The following is an 11,050-nucleotide window of genomic DNA, read 5'->3' on the forward strand; positions in this document are numbered from 1 at the left end:
ATACAGAGAGAGGAACCACAGTGGCGATGGGGACCCTTAGCTCTCAGTACCCGTCACACAGCATCCCGACTTAGAGATCCTAATGACACAACGGAAGTGAGGAGGACAAATACAATGAAACCTCTCTTTTCACCACAGAGCTCTGAACATGAATTAAATCTGTAAATAGACCTTGCTAATGGTGTCGCTGGGAACTAAACCTCACATAGCTAAATAAATGTAAAATTCATTTTAGAACAGAGTCATCCGTTGTAATCAGTGATATTAAAGTGTGAGTTGCTTTTAGGGGGAAACCAGAAACAGATAGGTTATTTGGGCCTCCTGTTATCAACTGCTCCCCCACTGAGCCACACAGAGAGGTACGCCGGCCTAGACGGTCTCACCCGGGGAAGAATACAGGTTATGGGGGGCTGGAGCGTGTGGTGAGAGTCAAAGTGATTACTGACAAGATAGGCTAGGTGGTTAGGTCAGATTTATCAAATCAACTCATCAGTTCATTCATCGGTTAGATATTTCTTCAAGCCAGTTTAGAGGCAAGAGAGAATAGAGGAGAGGCCTTTTAAACTCGGCGTCATTCCTTAGGTCAGTCACAAAAATAACAAACATTTAAATAGAATCTATGCCGTAGGACAGCTTTTAGCAGAAAGGAATTACAGCCTGCAGCTTTTAAGATAGCGAGTTCCCCTTCCTTTTCTCTTTCTGTTTGGTTGTCATGGGAGTCTGTGTTTGTGGGGAAATTCCGAGTCTATTTGCTACAAGGGACCGTCTCTGATTTCTTAGACTAATATTCTTCCAAGTAGCCATAGCAGGAGGGTGTGGGTTTACTGAATGGGAGTTAGGCAAAAGTACATTTCTTAAAACCAGATTCGATCAGAAAGGTGTTTATTGGAGATGGGCTCGAGGCACCGCGGAAGACATCAGGGGGAATATTTAATTTCGTTCAAGCGAGTCTTATAATTTGAAAGTCTACCTCAAGCCTATCATTCGGGAAAGTACGCAGCCAATGACTTCCTGATACACCCAGGGAGGCAGGAGAGAGATGAAAACGTGTGTGAAAATTTATCACCTAATTGTCTGAGACGCCTCAGAGAGAAGTGAGTGATTCGGAAAACGAAGCATGCTTTCTGAATATGGGCAAGGTAGGCAGTCCCCCCAAACCGCTGCTGAGTCCAGGCAACATGGCAGAAAAGCACATGGCTGTCGAGTCAGATGGCCTGGCTCGTTTCTGACAAAGTTACTAGATCTCAGTTTCCTCATTAAAATGGAAGACAAAACTTCCTGCCTTGAGGATGGCTGGAAGGATTATGGGAAATGGCCAGCGTCAGCTCTGTGGTAGCTGCTCAGTAAGAGGGGCCTACTTAGTTCTGCTCCACCTCTGTGTCTCTTCCAGGTCCAGCTCCCAGCAGCCCCTAAATGGCTTGGCTCCTGTGCGCGTAGAACTGAAAGCTCTCCTCAGCAGAGACAACAGAAAATTGGGGGGTGCTGCTCAGTAGGTGACCATGAGCAACCCAGTCTATTGTTCCCAGTCCAGAGCACTCTGATAATTGTTCAGGAGGTGGAAATAGTCATCATGATTACCTGGCGTAGCAGACTGTTTGGCTAAGTAAAAAATAATCCATTCGATCTGTTAGGTGTTTGTAATGCGTTCCCTACCATCCATATGGCGTTCTGTCAGATTCTGGGGAATACGGGACAAAGTGAAATATGGTGGAAAGCGGACCAAAACCAAATTATACAGTACAAATAGGTATGATTTGGGCCCCAAAATGGAAGGAGAAGGACTACCAGATTGACGGCGGAGAATGGCGTTTACTATTTGCTAGTGTTTTCAGATAGCATTGTTAAGCATTCACCTGCCCGGTTCTTGTTATTTGTAATCCCATGAAAGATGCTGTTATTAACACAGTAATAATTAATAATAATAGTAATGAAAGGCATTCCGTGCTTCCTGTGGGCCAGGCACTGGGCTAGAGGCTTTGCATGCATGACCTCCTCAGCGCTCTCTCAACAGCCCTTTGCCACTGGCCTTGTCTTTCTCATTTTAGAGATGAAGAAACTGAACCTTGGAGAAGTAAACTCACTTAACTCCTCACAGCCAAGGAGCAAGGTTACTGCTATTGGAACTCGAAGCTGATGTCAAATCTTTCTTTTCCCTGTACCACACCGCCCCAAGGAAAAGGAGCTGCTTAGGAATGTGGGAACTGACAGGTGTTCGCCCTTTAATCCAACCTTCTCTCTCGAAGGTTACGGGAGGGAATGACATTTCTGTGCTGGGCCGGGAAGTGGGATCGGACTGAGTCAGTGGGAGGGTATGAACTGCGGCAGAGAGGCATGCCAAGAAGGTCTGGCCGTGGTTTTCTGCCCGGAAATGCTGAGAGCCGTCGAGCAGTATTGCCACGGCACCTGGGATATGTCAAAGGCCAGCGGACGTGAAGGATCTGACAAGAGTGATATTTAACTTTACCATGAGCTTGCGTCAAAAGACCCAAAGGTTTAAATTCCAGGCTGTGAAAGGCCAGGCTAAAATACGATGAACTGAAGCAATGGAGGGACCTTCCTGCCAACAAACGGATCTCCTAAGTCTTCAGCATGAACACATCCAGAAGAAACAAGGCCTTAAGAAGATCCTGTGCTCACTGCCACCACAGGTCCCTGCAGGGTCCCTGCCTGGGCCCTGGGCCCCAGCGTAACAGGCAAGCACCCTGCCTTCCTTACCATTCCCAGGCAGGATGCTCACAGTTGAGAACTGGAAATTGTCCTACATTCCTTTACAAGAGGAATTCAGTCGCCATGTTCCCTGGAAAATACAAAAGAGGCCATATGGTGTCATTTGCTGGCCTCCACCGCCTGCCCCAAATTCTGCAACCCACCAATTCTATTCCCTGACATTAAAGGGAACAAAGTGGGTCTGTTCTCTTTTTGCCTTTTTTTCCTTTTAACTTCCTTATACACTGCGTCCCTGCATGAAAAATGAGCCTATGGTTTCACTTCCAGTGTGGTCAATGTGTGGAGTGCTAAGGACAGGGCTTTCAGATGGAACTCAAGTCTGGGGGAGTCCAGAATGTCACCTACTATGATGACAAGGGCCGGGATTCACAACAGGGGCCACTCTTGAGACTGGTACACCCATCCACAGACCCTGCCGGGCGGCGGGGGGGAACGGGACATGGGACGGGCACAGACGGCCACCAGCTGCCTTTTACAGACATTTGCACTGGAAGAGAAAAAGCCACCTCATCACTGAATCCACACAAATGTCAATAAACATTTACACTAAGGATTCTCAACAGTATCAGGGATCTGAAATTTGGATTTGAGAGACCTCTTTGGGAATACAAAACCGACATCCGACCCCTGCTTTGGGGCACTTAGAATCAGATGCAGAGACAAGACACCAAACCCCAGAAACGGTCTGTGAAAAAGGGAATTCGATCTATGTCTTCCTTATCACACAACTTTGCCATGAATGCCACGAAGGCTGTTTTGGCAGCGGATTTACCTAGAAGGTCAGCCAAGGGACCGGGAAACATCTTCAGCGGGGGTGGGGTGTGTCCTGTATGGGCGCTCCGGGGGCTAGCTCTACACAGGTAAACTACAGTGACACCAAAGTGTCATTAAGCAATGGCAAGGGGAAAGAATACAGTCACCCAGCCTTCCACTGCTGCAAGAGTGGTGTTCCCAATATTTAGTATGGCCCAGAGGTAAGGGAGTTGAAAACCTGGGCTTTTAGTCCGTATTTTCCAAGTGCAGAGTTGAGTACGATTGTCAAAGCCTGCGGCTTTTCTGGTCCGGGTTTTTACATTTATAACACAGGCAAGGCATCTAATGCCCCTTCAAATAATTAAAAAAAAAAAAACAAAAACAAAAAAAACCTTGTGACTTGCAGTTGTGTGAGCTCAGAGGAGGACAGTTTCACAGAGAAAAAGAACTCTCTGCAGAATGGACGGGCGGAAGTGCAGAGGTGAGCGGGGGAGAATGTCGGAGTCCAGAGAGGGAGACGGGCAAGTCCTCGAGACCAGTGTGGCTGGTGCAGAAGCTTCCGGAAGGCTGGTTGCAGGGAGGCACGCTGGAAAAGCAGCTGGCCAGAGAGACTTGGAAAGCTCTGCGTGATGGGTACAAATGATACCACGTGTTGGCGGGGGCCGTCTCCCGGGCCTGCAGGCTTTCCTTCCTTCTGTGACTGGCCTGGTTCTGTTCCTTTTCGTCCTCCATGGTGAATTAGAATAGCTATCAGTGATCAAAGATTCTCTAGCATCAGGCACCGCTCCGTGGCCTTCCCGTATTGCCTTACTTCATTCTCACAACAACTCTAAGGCATAAGCTTTACGACTCTTCCTATTAAAGATAAGGAACTTGAGGTACAGAGATGTTAAGTCACTTCATTAGGGTCACGCGGTTAGTACATGGTCCAGTTCAAATTCGTACTCTGAAGACTGAGCCCCATCTCCGTCCTCCAACCCGAAAGACCCCTTTGCTGAAAAAGCTCGGTTTTTTAAAAAAGATTTTATCGATTTATTTGAGAGAGCGAGAGAGAGGGAGAGCACAGAGGGAGAAGCAGGCTCTCCGCTGAGCAGTGACCCTGATTCAGGGCTCGATCCCAGGACCCTGAGATCATGACCTGGGCCAAAGGCAGAAGCTCAACCGACTGAGCCACCCAGGCGCCCCCCAAAATCTCGATTTTTGAGGGTTCAGCCAATAGAGCAACACAGGAAGTCTCTGCCGTTTCTCACGGTAGTTTACCTGTGTAAAAAGCCAGCCCCCGAAGAGTGCCCATAAAGGACACATCCCATCCCTGCTGAAGATGTCTCCCAGTCCCTTGGCTGACCTTCCAGGCAAATCTGCTGCCAAAAGAGCCTTCGTGGCGTTTATGGCAAAGTTGTGCAACAAGAAAGACATAAATCTTATTCCTTTATTCACAGACCACACTGGCTTTTGTAGCTTCTGGCCGTGCAGTGACAACTAATCCGTGCTATGGGGCCACCCCCTTGGGTGCCTATCCCTTTCGGTGCTTTTAATCTCCAGATGGGCAAAGAGCAGACCCAAGAAGAAAGGATAGGCTGCACATTCAATAATATGATATAGGGAAAGATAATTCTGCAATTAAAAAAACAGCTCTATTGTGCCTGCAAGAGCAAGTGCAAGTGTCCCGTTCTTCCTGCGCCCCTTTCAGTCTGCACTGGAGGTCATTCACTTGCATAACATGGAGGAACCCAGAGCGCCGCTTCCTCATTGTAGCACCAGACGCCGGGGGCCCCCAACTGTTATGAAACAGCGCAGAGCTTCACAACAGGAAGTCCAATCCACGGCCTGTAAATAAAGCCCTTCCTTCTCGTTTAGCAGGCCTCAGAACTTCCCCCTCCTTAGTTCCAAATCCCTTCACAGATGTTTACTGGGGAGCGTGGACTTGCCTCCCCCTCTCTGAGCTCCTCCAGAGGGGTAGGGCAGAGTGAACTGGGTTTCTGTCATCTACCTCTCACTTTATGTTAAAAACAAGCAAGAACTGGGTTTCTGTCATCTACCTCTCACTTTATGTTAAAAACAAGCAAAGGAGAAAGCCATGCCGCCTCTGTTGTTCCCGGAGAAAACTGGAAATCACAGAGGAAAGGCCCACTTGATGGAGCCTGTCTTTCTTCTGGATATCTGTTGAGTTGGAATCTAGCAGCATCACTCTCCCCTTGAATCAAAATTTCTCTTTTAATTCACCCCCGGCACACCCTGCTCAACACCAAACCCGGGAACCTGAATCAGGCAAGAGTTATCTTGTATATAAATCTTGGCAAACATCATAGGAAGTGTCAAAAGAGTTAAGCAGCTCCTCTCGCTCAGCAACTACGGTTCCTGCCAGGCAAACAGGGAAAAATACGAATTCGTCTGGGATTGTGCACAAGAAGAAGACTGAAGGGGGTTCCTGAAAACTTGTGCAGCTAATAAACGTTGCATGCCCACAGCCAGGAAGGCGCCCTCAAGGTCAGAATCCCTCCTGACAGGTGTGTTAGCTTCCTATGGCGGCTGTAACAAAGTACCACAAACTCGGTGTCTTCCCACAACACAAATCTGCCATCTTACGGGTTTGCACATCAGAAGTCTGACGTGGAGCTCGCTGGGCTCAGAGCAAGGAGTTGGCAAGACTGCATTGCTCTCTGGAGGGTGAGAAACCATGCCCCTGCCTCGTGCAGCTTCTAGAAGGCTGCCCGCCTGCCTTGGCTCGGGACCCTTCCTCCCTCCCCACGGCCCACCACGCCAGGCCCCAACCCTTCCTTCCTCTGCCTCTGGTTCTCTCTTCCACGGTCACTCCTTCCGCCTTCACTTTTAAGGACCCTTGTGATTACCTTGGACCCGCCCAAATACTCCAGGACAGTCGCCCCATTTCAAGTGCATCTGATCGGCAGCCCTGATGCTGTTCTCTTTTTACTGCGACGAGACCCTCGTGTTTACTAGGAACTCAAATGCAGCCAAGTGCTCTCTGGTGACACCTGAAGTAGTCTGAACAATAGCCACCCACTCCTGAAGACTCTTCTGGCCCCGCAATGTACTCTGGACGGGGTTTGTTTTCCACTTCTTACTACAGCCTGAGAAACAGACAATGCAGATGATAACACTCTCATTAACAGATGAAAACCGATCTGACGGGCAGAAGATTAAGGTCCGCGGGGCTACTGAAATCACACTGGCTTTCATCCAGCCGCGAAAGACACACTTTTCCCTGCCTTTTCAACCTCTAGGCCCTCACCCACGGAGGGCCGCCCCCAGATTCTCGCCCTCTTTTCTTGCCTTTAAAAAAAAAAAAAACAAACTTATTTTAGAGAGAGAGACAAAAAGAGGGGTGGGAGAGGGGCAGAGGGAGAGAATCTTCAAGCAGCAAGCGGACTCCACACTGAGCGGGGAGCCTGACTCGGGGCTCAGTCTCACGACCCATGACATCAGGACCTGAGCTGAAACCAAGAGTCAGACGCTCAACCGACTGAGGCACCCAGGCACCCCTCTTTTCTTGCCTTTTAAGTTAGGCTCGCCTGCCGGATGAGCCCTTGAGCTAAACTGCCGGCCTCACGGCGGCTGCCCCCAATCCAGCCTGGTCCTTGCCCGCAGCCCCGCCCCCACCCCTACATCCACTACCCAAGTCTGGGTTTGCTGGTGCATCCTGGGAATTGTGTAGAGCATCGATGCTAGAGCTTGGCCTCCTTTGCATCAAGAAAGAAATTCTTGTAGGAAAACAGAAGTTAAGCTTTGATTATGGGAAGCAGAACTTGGGAACACTCTGACTGAACCCTACTTGAAGTCCTATAGGTCACCACTGCAATTGCTTCTGCCATCCGTGGGTGCCCCGCTTTGGGAAAGAACTGCTTTCAACTCAATGTTCAGTCTTCTCTGGGGACTGAGCTGAGGCCGTGTGTCGGTCTGACAGCCCCTTTTGCCTGCAGCCATCTGCTTTTGGGGGGAGAAATGGGGTCCCATTCCACTACTCATACCTCTGCCGTGTTGAGAGTCAGCAGCACCAGGGTGAGGAACGAGCAGAGGCAATGGCCACAAAACCCACAACCAACAAAATTAAGGGGATGATTTTTCTATCTGGGTGCTAGAATGCCATAGGATTTATGGCATTTTCCTGTCTGTGCTTTTGGCCTGGGACCAAAAGCACCTTTTTGTGAGTTCTTTGCCGTGAAATCAGAGTTCAGCCACCAACCGTGGAGTAAAAGACAAGGAAGGTTGGTAGGGTTTCTTCCTAACAAGCCCGATTGACTCACAAACACGCACGGACGCACACACATGCACACACAAACGCAATTTTGCCAGTGTTGGGGTACTTCCTTTCCTCATTTTTGGAGACCAAGACATTTCTCAATTCCAAGCACCTGCATCTTGAATGGACTGGCTCAGCACCACACAGTATTTTCCATTTCCTGTTGAAGTCAAATTGGGTCGAGCCCTGCTAAACCTTCCCAGACTTCCTTCCCCAGGCTACTTCTCTAGCTAGGAATGACTTCTGATTTTCCCAGGCTCATGGCAAATGTGTCCTCAGCGCGGCCTGAGGCACAGCTATGCGCAGGTTCTACAATCCCGAGGCACTGTTTGAAACTACTCGGACAGTGCGCGTCCCGTGGTGGCATCTGTGCATCAGATCTCCAACTGGACGGCAAACTGCTGAGGACTTACTCATCTTGGCCTCAGAGTCGGTCCAGCAAAGGTCCTGCTCAGAACAGGTTCTCAGTAAGGCGGGTGAAAAAATCCGCCAGGTTAGCTCAAGTGGAATTTGGTAGAAAGAGCAAGCTGCTAAATGCAACATGGTATTCTGGATTGGCTCCTGGATTAGAAAAAGCACATGAATGGGAAAAACTGACAAAACCTCAATCTAGAGTTTGATTAAACAGTACTGCACCCATGTTGATTTCTTAGCTTTGACAAGTAAACAGTGGAAATGTAAGACGTTCACACTCGGGGAAGCTGGATGAGGAGTATATGGGAACTTTCTACTATCTTTGCAAATTTTCTATGAATTGAAAAATATCCCAGAGTAAAAAAGTTTACTCCAATGAAAACAAGCATGCCATTTTGCCTTAAAGGCGTTGCAATGTTTTAAAATGAGTCATATCGTAAGAAAAACGGATCGAGCTTTTCTCCATCCCTCCCTGCGCCACCTCTCTCCTGGGGCCTGGTTCACTGCACAGAGCTATAGAAGGGCCGTATCAGTGGGTGTCCACTCACATACACCACGTCTGGAGTGTGGACACTTAAAAGTATAAATGATTTCGCCATTCACAAAGTGACAGTGAGAAGGGCCACTTGACTTAAAAAGGGTTTTTCCTTTCTTTTCCCAGAATCTCCTGCCGGAAACAGTTGGTATTTGCCAAGCCGAGAGCAGACTCTTGCAGAAACCTCAGGCCCAGGAGAGCCGGACTGTCCCAGAGCCTCGTCCTTGAGACACTTGCCATGGATTGAGATTTGGTGAAGGAGAAGAGGGTGTTTGCCTTTGCTATGCCCATTCCCCAGGCTGGGGAGCTGTTATGGCTAGAGCTAGGTTAGCGAGATAGGGCCAGGGAAGAGCAGTCTTTGGTTTCCTGGATGGCTTGTCGGGGTCCTGACAAAGCATTCTAGTGACTGATAAGAGAGCTCCACCTCTGCTTGACACCTCTCCAGTTCAACTTTGAACAAAAGAGCCTGACAAAATGTCCAGGGTGAAGTCCAACCTCTGGGTCACTGGTTTGTGGTCCAGAGTGTTCCATTTGTCCTGCGAGCGTGAGGGAGATTCCAACTGCTCCAAAGTGAATGACCACTTTCCCCTGGGGGTGACAAGTCCTGACCGTAGAAGGAAGAAGGCAGCCTAAAGGATGTTGGCAAATGCCTTGAAATCCAAAATCTGGTCTCTCCCACCCGCTCACCACCCCATCCTCACATACTCCGCAGGGTCTCACTGGATACAGACCAAATGGTCTGAAGTCTCAAGTTGCAACAAAGCCCCACGTCGCCATGGAGGCCTATGCCCACCAGAACTGATGGGTTTTGCCCCCATGAAAATAGTGGCGATCAGCTTCCGTCCACTTGGAGATATCAATTTAATTTTTTCTCACTACCGTTGTTCCCATTGTCCTCTGAGAAGAACCTGAGCTTGCAAACACACTTGGGGAGCCCACCTCTCCCAGGCCCAGCCAGATCGCGGCGGGGGGGGGGGGGAGGGGCTGGCTCCTCCCTCCCAAGCTGCAGGCCCCAGGACATGACTTCACACGTACAGGGTCGATCAAGGTTGTTGCCAGCGAGACACTGCAGTGAGTGAGCAAGTACGCTCAAATGTAAAGAGCAATGAGGGCAGATTTTGCACGAAGCCTGTCTCCCACAGACTGGTTCTGCAATCTGTCCCAAACTAAGTCCCCGCTCACGCTCACTCCTGCCTTCAGGGTGGCTCCAGCAGAGGATGGCTCAAGACCCGCGGCAGCCCCCTGGAGGGGACGAGCCCCCTCACGGCACGCACTCTGCTACTTTTATGTGTGTCACGGCCAAGGACCAAAGCTTTCATTTGCAGGCACGGACTGAGCCACGCTTGCAGCCCAGACTAGCATGCAGGAGTCTAAGCTCCCGATCTGGCGGGGAAGGAGCCGCTCCCAACGGTATCTGGGGCAACCGTAACCCTTGCTCACGTCTGACCTCCCCAAGTTTCAAGCACCCGTACCGCTTTCCCTCTTGCATATGAGGCATGGCCTTGACCGTGTCTTCAAGCTAGCAACTTCGTCACGTGACCCTGGCAGCGGCCGGCTGAGCTCACCCTCCGTCTGAAACACCTAGGTTTTGCCCAGATAATTACGTGCCTAACGTTGCCATTCAGGCTTGGTACTGGTGTTTCACGACGTTTTCTTTTTTTAAACCGGACTCTTCCAGGGGAGGGGAGTAGGGCAGTGGGGAAATGAAGGAAAAAAAATGCAGGCTTTAACACTGAAGTTTCTCTTTTCAGCTGTGCCGACAACCTGGACCCTCGGGGCTCCGAGCGTGGTCTCTGGACCAGCGACATCAGCATCACCTGGCCGGCAGAATCACAGCCCCACTTAAGACATTTTGAATCAGAATATGCATTTTCACAAGATCCCCGCCTGACTCACGAGCACATTAAAGGTGGGGGGGGCTCTCGTCCTGGGTGTGTCACGTCACCACGAAGCGTACCAAGCAGTGTCACGAACGCTTACTGACCACACCGCCAGTAGGTCACCTCTAGACAACTCCAAAGCCACCAACCGGTCAATTAACCCATTCTAAATATTAGGTACCATTACTGCCGGCACAAGTTGGTATGGGAATGGTGTTCGACAATTCATTTCAGACTCACAAAAAAAATCGATATAAATTGATCGCCAAGGGAAGAAATGAGAGATTTTCAAAACTGATGGCGACAACTCATTTGCAACTGTGGACAAGCCTAGGGTGGAGGCAAGAGGAAAGAGCACTGGTCTTGGGTCACGAGAGCTGGGTTGTATTCCCAATGGGCCACTAGCCAGGCAGGGGACCGTGGGCCATCGCTCAGGGCCTCGGGTCCCTTCATCTGTACGGAGAGAGACTGGTAGCTAGACTT

At 49.7% G+C, this 11,050-nt stretch overlaps 1 long non-coding RNA gene across 1 annotated transcript; it reads left to right on the plus strand.

The window, feature by feature from the left end:
• Positions 1-807: 807 nt before the first annotated feature.
• On the plus strand, positions 808-10,809 carry LOC141374293 (uncharacterized). Its single transcript, XR_012381065.1, has 3 exons — positions 808-1,139; positions 8,814-8,940; positions 10,439-10,809. It is a non-coding gene; the product is annotated as an uncharacterized lncRNA (long non-coding RNA).
• Positions 10,810-11,050: the final 241 nt, after the last annotated feature.

This window comes from Callorhinus ursinus, unplaced genomic scaffold, assembly GCF_003265705.2.
Source record: "Callorhinus ursinus isolate GAN/ISIS: 27379988/994484 unplaced genomic scaffold, GSC_fseal_2.0 scaffold16, whole genome shotgun sequence".
Taxonomy (NCBI): domain Eukaryota; kingdom Metazoa; phylum Chordata; class Mammalia; order Carnivora; family Otariidae; genus Callorhinus; species Callorhinus ursinus.